The sequence below is a fragment of the Lissotriton helveticus genome, chromosome 7 (genome assembly GCF_964261635.1).
Source record: "Lissotriton helveticus chromosome 7, aLisHel1.1, whole genome shotgun sequence".
In the NCBI taxonomy this organism is placed as follows: domain Eukaryota; kingdom Metazoa; phylum Chordata; class Amphibia; order Caudata; family Salamandridae; genus Lissotriton; species Lissotriton helveticus.
In genome coordinates, this window is record NC_136068.1 from 892,421,572 (window position 1) to 892,431,281 (window position 9,710).

Genomic DNA, 9,710 nt, shown 5'->3' on the forward strand with positions numbered 1-9,710 from the left:
GTAAGAATCGGAAAAGTAAGTCAGCAAGGGAAAGAAGCTTTACATGGACGATTAATTTCAAATTTGTACCCAAATGAAAACATTCTTCCAGAGAATATTTTTAAGAAAATTAACGAGAAGAAATCTGGCATATGTTTGATGCCAACTCTGAAAGAATGTTCCATGTTCAACAACGAAATGTTAAAGTTAGAAAACGATGAGATAGTGAAACTGGAAGCTATAGATAAAATTGAACATATGGGAGCAACAATTATTTTGTCTGAAACTTTGAAATCAAAATTGGATTCATTAGAGAAGACTATATCTAAAACTGCTGGTTTTGAAAAGACTCTGAATGTATGTTTAAATTGTCGTATCATTTTGAGAAGGAATTTAAATCTGGTAAATGGAGCAATGGGTCATGTTGTTGGTTTTGTGAATTACAAAAATAGAGATGGAATTGAAATTTTAAAAATTAAATTTAATGGCATTGATGAAATAGAACAAATTTGTCGTTGTTCAGCTAGGTTTTTGCTTGTGAAAGACTTATATGTTCGCCGAAAACTGTTTCCTATTTGTTTGGCATATGCGGTGACAATTCATAAATCTCAAGGTTTAAGTGTAGATAGCGCTTTGGTGAACATTGGAAGTTCTGTGTTTAAAGAGGGTATGGCATATGTGGCATTATCATGAGTCAGAACTTTATCAGGATTGTACTTGATTGAGTGTGATGAAACAAAGATTTGTGCAGATCTACATTGTGTTAAAGAATACAATAGGTTAAGAAGAGAGTATGCTCCACATTTGCCTCAATATCCTCTGTTTGAAAAACGTGTGGTAGGCTGAAAAAGAAGAAATGAGAATAATTGCAGTGAGGTAGTAGCAAAAAGACAAAAAGTAGATGTAACTGTAATTGTAAGGTGAAAGAAAAAGGATTCTGTTGAAGATGTTGTTGGATTTCACTTTGAAAACAGTTCTGGTGTCAACTGCTATGCTAATGTAGTGGTTAATGTTGTTTTTTTTCTTCAAAATATACAAGAACAGAGTGTTGAAAATCGGGATCAAAGATTCTGTTGTTTGTTGAATTCTGTGTTTGAGAAATGTAGCAGTGATAGAGCAAAAATAGAAAGTGTTTCAGAAATTCGAAATCTTCTAGTCATATGTTCTGGTCAAAATCAATTTTCACAGAATATTCAGCAGGATTGTCAGGAATTTTTAATGTATATGTTTGATGTATTGGAAGATGAAGGTGTAGATATAAAAAATCTTTTTAGCCTTTCTTATCAATGGCAACATGACTGCGACAACTGTACTTTATCAAGTACTACTAGAATAGACACTGAAAGATTTATATATTTGACTTTACCAGACTGCAAATCAGTGTCTTTTAATAATCTAGTTAAAGCAGCGGATCACAATATGGTGTGTACCCAATGTAAGTCTACAATGCTGTCCACATTATTTCTACAAAATTATGGTCAGTATGTGATTTTAATGTTCCAACGATGTAGACCTGATGGAACTAAATTGACAACTTCTATTAAAAATGTTGTGGCTTCTCAGTTATCAATATCAGGAAGAACCTTTGCAACTGTAGCTATTATTTATCATGACGGTCCTTCTACAACATCAGGGCATTACACATGCTATTTAAAAAGTTGTAAAGGTTGGACCCACTGTAACGACACTCATTTGACTTTCAAACAACGTTTGCCTTTTGGCTTAAAAAATTCATACCTAGTGTTTTTACAACCAAAATTTAAGTAAAGGTAATTGGCCTATGAAGACGGGAGCAGTTAATAAAGGTTATTTTGCTGTTTAAAAATATATTCTGAGTAAAAGTGATCCAGGTAATATAAAAAATTGACTTGTCATATAGGTACTGTAAGTGGATCTCATAGTAAGTGATATTAGTATTATACAAAATGATGAACATGAGTGAGTCAGAGATGGTTTACAAATACTTAAATATTGTGATAATTTTGTATGAGACTTTCTTTCAGAACGTCGGAAAAAAGGTAATTTCAGAGTTTCTTAGAATTAATTTGAAAATATACTCATACATCTGACACTATTTGGCCAAAAGGAAAGGTACAGGAATGAGTAAAGAGTCATGACTGAAAAAAAGGAGTATATGAAAATATTTCAGATGTTCACAGAGCTTTTCTTCTAGAAAGTCGATGAAATGGATTTTTTAGTGAACAGCAGAGTACTTTGCAACGAGAAAAGGACCTCCATGATATACTATTTGGCCTCAAGGAAATGTAAGTCAATCAAAGATTAGTGTAGATTTGTCATTTGTCAGTATCTAAGGTTTTTTTAAAACACAATCTTTTAGATTGTGTTTTTTTTTCCCGCTGTCATATGATGAGTAATTTGAACTCACTGTTTTAAGTGAAATTCAATATATTCTGAGAACAGCAAAAATAAACTATGTAACATGTTGTACAAGTTATTCTATACTTTGGATTATGTAAATTAAATTGTATTCCCATTCTCTGACACTCACTTTCCTTTTTCCATCCTCTTTCAGCTCTTTTTACTCATTTATAATGTCTTTCTCTCACTCTCTGTAACCCCCGTTCCTTTACTCCACTTCTTTGACAACCCCTCATTCTCATTTCAACTGTCTGCATCCCCTCTCTCCCTTGCATAACTTTTCAGCTTTCAGTCTCTCTGCTTTACTTCCCTTTTCCGTATTTTCCTCCTTTGCTCTTTTAGTAATTCCTGTTTACTCACTCAGCAGTATTATCACACTCTATCACTATGAATCACCCACTCACCCTCGCTTATCTTTGTTTGCTGCTTTCTTTTGACCTCTTCTCTCTATTTTTCGTTCACTACCTCTATGTCCTCAGTGCCTCACTCTCCTTGTGTTATGTTCACTTGTGTTTATCTACCTTCTATCATTTCTTTTACAACAACTTCACTGCTCCTCTCTCATCGTTCTTCATCCCATTTCTTTTACTCTGGTTACATTACTATCCCTCATTTCCTTTCTTTCAATGTCCTTCTCTTTACTTTCATCACCAAATTATTTTCTCTCAGTACCACTGTTTTAGTCGTCTTCTCCTCTCTTTCCTTTTTTTGCTCCCTTACTCATTTCCTTTGCTCACTCATTGTACTCCACCTCACTCAGTTTTTCTCTTGGTGTGTCTGTCTACTAACTTCCTCACTCCATTTCCCTCAATCGTTGTATATTATCCTCTCTCCCTTTATCCCTTCACTCTATGACTATTCTTCACTTACTCTCAGTTATCTTGTATTCCTCATTCTTCTAAATGCATCCTTAATTAGACTCTTTTCTGTCTCAGTCATTATCTTTTTACATACTACTGTTTCCTGATTTAGTTTTGCTAACTCACATTGTTTTAGTATCTTTCTTACCTTCATGTCATTTCTCTGTTCTTCTCTTCCTCTCTGTCAGTGAATCTATATTCCTTACTCTTAGTAATTTGCTCTCCTTCTATTTCTTTTTCTCTCTTTTTGTCCTTCTACCTTACTTTATTTCCCTTTCTGTGTCCTTCACTCTTACTTTATTTCTAAATACACTGTTATGATTTTTAACCTCTTCATTTGTATCTTTTAATTTAAAATACATATTTTACTAATTATAACTTATTTTTTCTTCTCTCTTTCACAGATACAAAGTGTAGTAAAAACATGTAAGTAAGTTTACATTAATTATATGGTAAGTGTGACTGAAAAAATGTACTTTGTCATCACCCTTTGCTTTTACCTCACTAATATTTTCTCAACGAACCTCACTCCTGTTTCTTTACTCTGCTTCCCTCACTAAGGGGCCGATTATGATGGCGGACGGACCTGAGTCCGTCCGCCACCATAGAGTAGGGGGGAACGTCCGCATGGGCAGCGGCGTTCCCCCCGTGAAGATTAGGATGTGACCGCCAGGGTGGCGGTCACATCCTCTATCCTTAACATTGCGGCGGGTGCAGCTTCAAGCTGCACCCGCCACAATGTTAAAAAAGCATACTTTGCATTTGTATGCAGAAAGCGGCAGGCACCGCGCGGTGCCTGCCGATCTCTGCATACAAATGCAGGGGGGTACCATAGGTACCCCCCATGGGCACCCCCCACCCCCCTTCACCTAGGGGGCCCGCAACGGGCCCCCGCAGTGAAGTACCACATGCTTTTCCACGGCGGAAAATCCACCGCGGAAAAGCATCTTTTCAGGCATTTCCTAATATGGTGGACGGTGTCTGACAGACACCGCCACCATATTAGAGCTTTTCCGCCGCGGTTGTAAGCCAACCGCGGCGGAACAGCTGTGGACTGAATCCAGGACCCACGAGCCATCCTAATGTGGCGGTGGGTCTCTGGTGGGTCCGCTGCGGTTTTTCCGCATCCTCTGGGCCGGCGGTGGCTTCCGCCGGCCCGGAGGATGCGGAAAAACCGCAATCCTAATAGGCCCCTTATTCTCCATGTTTACTCCCCTTTCCCTATTTACCCTCTCATATTCAACTTCTTTCAGTTCCCATTCTTTACTTCACTTACCCTCTGTTCCCTTCCTTTACTTCTTCACTCATTCTCTTTTTCTTAATTATTTACTTCACTCCTACACACACACCTCATCCCCCTCCCAACACATAGACACACGTCTGACATACACCACACACACACAGCACACACACACCTCATACACACACCCTCACACACACTCTTCACACACACACACATTCCATATACACACATACGTCCCACACACATACCCCCCACACCCACACACCCCTCAAGGATATCTCACACACCCTCACCTCCACCCACACCGAAACACCCCACACACCCACACCCACAGACACACCTTACACACCCATACCCCGACCTACACCCACTGACTCCCTATAAGTCACACACACTGCATTACTTACCTTTCTTTGCTGTTTCACTCAAACCCATTCAGGCAGTGTTTCCTTTACTCTCTTTATCCTTTCTCTTTGTGATTCCCCATGTGTTATCCTCATTCAATTTTTCACCCTCTTTCACACCTCTTTACTTACACTAACTGGTCTTTTCTCACCCTCCTTCACCGTTCTTCATTTATCTTGGTTCCACCACTACCCTTCATTCTCCATTTTTTACTGTTCTTTTTTTTCTTTCAACACCCACTCACATTCTCCCACTATCTCTACTTTAGTCTTCTTCATCTCTCTTCCTTTCTTTCGCTCCTTTAGTCATTTTACTTTTCTCACTTTCACCCTATTACACCTTCTCTGTTTTTTACTATGTAATAAACAATCCCTCTGTGTTTCTCCCTGTAGCTCTCTTTCTCTTAACATTACTCTCTTTGTGTTCTTCCTTCATGCTAACTCCTTCATTATTTTTTTTCTTTTGTTTTGGGTGCGCGCCCCGGTACTCGTACCCTAAGGAAAAAAAATTGACAGAGATTCTTTAAAAATATAGGTTTATTTTTATAAATTAAAGGTAGTTCTAAAAAGAACTGTTTTTTTCTTTTTGTTGTTTTATATTTTTTTTATTGTTTTTTTGAAAATGTTGTACTTTTTTTGGCTTTTCAAAACAGTTTTATATTTTTTTGTATTTTTCATGAGGAGAAACAAAAAAAGGGAATTGAAAATGGCTCAACTGGAGCAAAAAACAAAAAACGGAAAAAATTAGGGTTTTTTGGGGCAATTGTGGTTGTCACCAGCAAAGACGATGAGCTTTACGCTCTTTTCACCATACGACATGAGCTTACCACAGTAAATACATGTTACTCTAAAATCTTCAAATCGTTGTTGTATGCAAGGCATCATCTCCGTTGTTTCTGGTCCCGATGGAGTGGGTTGCTTTCTTTTGGAGGTGGTCCTTGAAGACTGGGGGAGGTTTCTGGCCAGTTCCCTCATCTCTGCACGAGAATAGTTGTTTGGATGCTTGCGGGTCATATGTCTAATCATGGTATTATTACCAAAGGAATATTTTTTGTTTGGGTTGCCCCTTGAGAGTTCTTCGCCACAGATTGGACAAGTTACCTTGGCTGCATTCACTTTTTTCTTGCCCTCTGGGATTGAAAAAAACTCCCATACATCTTTTCCTCTCCTCCTCTTCTTCTTCCTCCTCCTCCTCTTCTTGACCACCAATGTACTGTTGTGGTGGTGGTGGTGGTGGTGCAGATGCTCCAGCTGCTGCTGCTACTGTAGCCATTTTAAAGTACAAAATAATTCTGTTTGTTGTTGTAACAGGTCTTCCTCAGTCAAAGGACAAAGTCAGAATAAGGAAAAAAGGTGGAGTGTTTCATCATTTGGAAAACAGAACTGTTCTTGACCAATGAAAAGTGTTATTTTCAAGTCACATGATCCGGGCTTACATCATTTGGAAACCAAAACTGATCTGCACCAATGAAAAGTGTTATTTTCAGATCACATGACCCGACGCGCTTACGCTACGCGCCCCGGGGCGCGCCCGTAGTCGCGCCAGTAGTCGCGCTCCGGGGCGCGCCCGGGGGTGCGTAGCGTAAGCGCGTCAGGACGTTGCGCGATCGTATGCGCTCGCGTGCTTCCGGGTGCGCTTACGCAGTGCGTCATATGAAGCATCACGCATCACGCGGCTACGCCAAACGTCACGATTTTGTTTTCGTTCGCGAGAATAGCGCTCCCCGGTACACGCCCCGAGGCGCGCCGTATTATTGCGCTTACCCGTGCGTTCACCGGTACGCGCCCCGGGAGTGCCCCAGGGCAAAAAAATAAAAAATATTTACATAATTATACATTATAAAATTCGTTATAAAATTTTTTACTTTTTATACCTATAGAGAATTGCTATTAAAAAACCTATGAAATTCACTGAAAAAACCATAGGTTTCACACCAGTTATAGTTAGGAATTAGCATTTAAAAAACCATAGTTTCCTTAGAAGTAAAGTGGTAGTGTGTGTATAGCTGTATATGCAAATAAATGGATGTTTAATAGTTTATTTGCATGTGTGAGTATGTGTCAGAGTATCTTTTAGATGACTGTCGGTGTGTATCAGGATGTATAGGTGTATCACTACATATGATGAGTGAGTATATGTATGAGTGACTATATAGAACTGTTGGTGAATAAGTGGATGTGTATATAGATGGTGGAATTATTGAATTGGTTGTTGTTACTGGTATGGGTATCTCCATCTTTTTGAAAATTTTAGTTTCTATTTTTGAATATGTGCTTCAAGGGTTACATTACAGTGAAAGGAGGTCTGTCACTCTGTAACAAGGATGGTGTCATCAGTGATGTCATGAGTGATGTCACTGACCATGTCATGAGTGATGTAATATGTGATGTCATCAGCAGTGCATTGCAGGCGTGCAAGTTATAGTGAGTCCAACTAACTATAACGTGGGAATTTCAATGGTTTTATGCGAGTATAATTTCCAGCTAACTATAACTGGAGTGAAACCTATGGTTTTTTCAGTGAATTTAATAGGTTTTTTAAATGCTAATTCCTAACTATAACTGGTGTGAAACCTATGGTTTTTTCAGTGAATATATATATATATATATATATATATATATATATATATATACATATTATAAATTATAGCTTCCAAGCTGTAATAAAATTGTCAAAATAGCTCTTGTATTTATGTTTCTGCTAGAGAGAGATCAGAGCGTTGCCTTTTTTTTAAATTTTCTTTTTTACCTTTTTCTTTATTGTCAACAAGAGGGCAACATACTTAACACAGTATTACACTTAGCGAGAAAAAAAGAGAAGAAAATATTTCTTAAGAGCTTAAAGCAAACAGACATGCACTATTTACCAGAAGTGGTCGCAAGAACATAACAATTATCAATGCCTCAAATAATAATATTCAAAGAAATGTTTCTAAAGCGAAATGCCCCCATATTGCTTTTAATTTCACCAAGGAGTGAATACCCCTTGCCTTAGCCAACACTTTTTCCATTTCATAAATTTTCCTGATCAAAATTCACCAGTTGCTTACAGAGGGAGGTTTTGGAGAAATCCATACCCGGGCAATTACTAGATAGTCGCATGAGTCTATGATTTGTGAGCTTATAACCCATCATAATTTCTGTAGCCGTAAGAGGTGAGTCTATCTCCAATTTCTGAGAGAATACTTGGCCTATCTTTTGCCAAAATGTCCCTAATTCCAAGCAAGTTGCAAACATATGCAGTATGCTATCCGCATACATACCACATCTGGGACATTTTGTTCGATCACCATCTAGGCCCAGTGGGGTTCACATAGCAATTTTTTCTGGCGTATAGTGCAGCAAACATATAGTACCAAATTGCTGTAGCCCTAGACTAACAGAGTATACTGAGTCATCTATAATACATAGTGTTTGTTCAATAGTGATAGGCGTAATCCCCATCACCAGAACCTTCCTCCAGCGCTCTGCAAGTCTTTCAAGTCTTTCACAATCATTTTGTCTTTTCCCCATGTAAGCAGTCCCAGATCTCAGAGCTAGATATTTTTGTCAAGGCTAGATGTCTCACAAGGTAATCCCTAATCTGGAGATATTTAAAAAACATATAATCAGGTAGTTTATACTGACGCTGCCAACTCTCAAAAGAAACAAAGCCATTATAATCATAGAGATGCCTGAGACATGAGATCCCATAACTGACCCAGCGTTTACTGGCAGCATCCTGAAACACCTCTGGGAATATCAGATTGCCCCATAGGGGAAGCTTATCATAGTAAAATGATAAAGTACATCTAGAAGATAAGGCATGCCATATATATATGCTATCTCTGATAGTCTTAAACTTGACTCTTTTAAAATAATTTGGGTGGTTAATTCTATATAGGTATATGCTACTATCCTCTCCCAAAATAAATTGATGACTTTGTTTTTATGAACAGGGTTTAGAAAGCTGCGAAAACGCCCAGCAAAGGCTGTCCAGAAATACATTTTAAAGTCAGGAAAGTCAAGTCCTCCTTGATCAAATGGAAGCTTTAGCAGATCTATAGCTCGTCTGGCTTTTTTTGTAACCCCAAATAAAACTACTTAGCACACCCTGAAGTATCTTAAAATTGGGAACCCACAGGGGGATAGATCGAAATAAATATACGAATTTCGGTAGAGTCTTCATTTTAATAATATTAGATCTTCTTATGATGCCTATGCCAGTTCTTTAACCGTTTAACTGTATCTTTCAGTAATGATTCATAATTTAAAGCAAATATCTGACCTATCTGCACCGAGACCGTAACCCCTAAATAAGTAGCTACAGGGCAGACACCAGAAATTCATTTTGAGGAGTACTTGTGTTTTTTAACGTTTTATTTATAACCTGAAATAGAGGCAAACTTGCTTGCTTCATCCTGGATGAAATTTATCGCCCTAGCTGGGTCAGTTGTAAAAACTGCAGTGTGGTCCGCATTAGAAGTGACCTTAAGCTGAGTTGTGCCTGACACTAAAGGAGTGATTTGTGAATTAGATTGCAGAGCACAGATAAATGGCTCAATATATAAAGCGAACAACAGGGGTGAGAGGGGGCAGCCTGCCTAGTACCATATAAATGTTAGTTAATGTAACCCTTAATATAATAATTTAGCTTGGGGCTTATTATATAAAGCTTGTATCCATTGCCTAAGAGTGTAGCCCACAGGAAATCCCACCCCACCCTGTCGAAAGCTTTTCCGGCATCCAAGAGAACCATGCCAAGATTGATTGACATCTTCACAGCCATTTTGAAAGCCCTCACTGCCATATTAACATGAGCTGAGGTATCCGTACCCTGAATTTGGCTGTGTTGATGGTCGGACA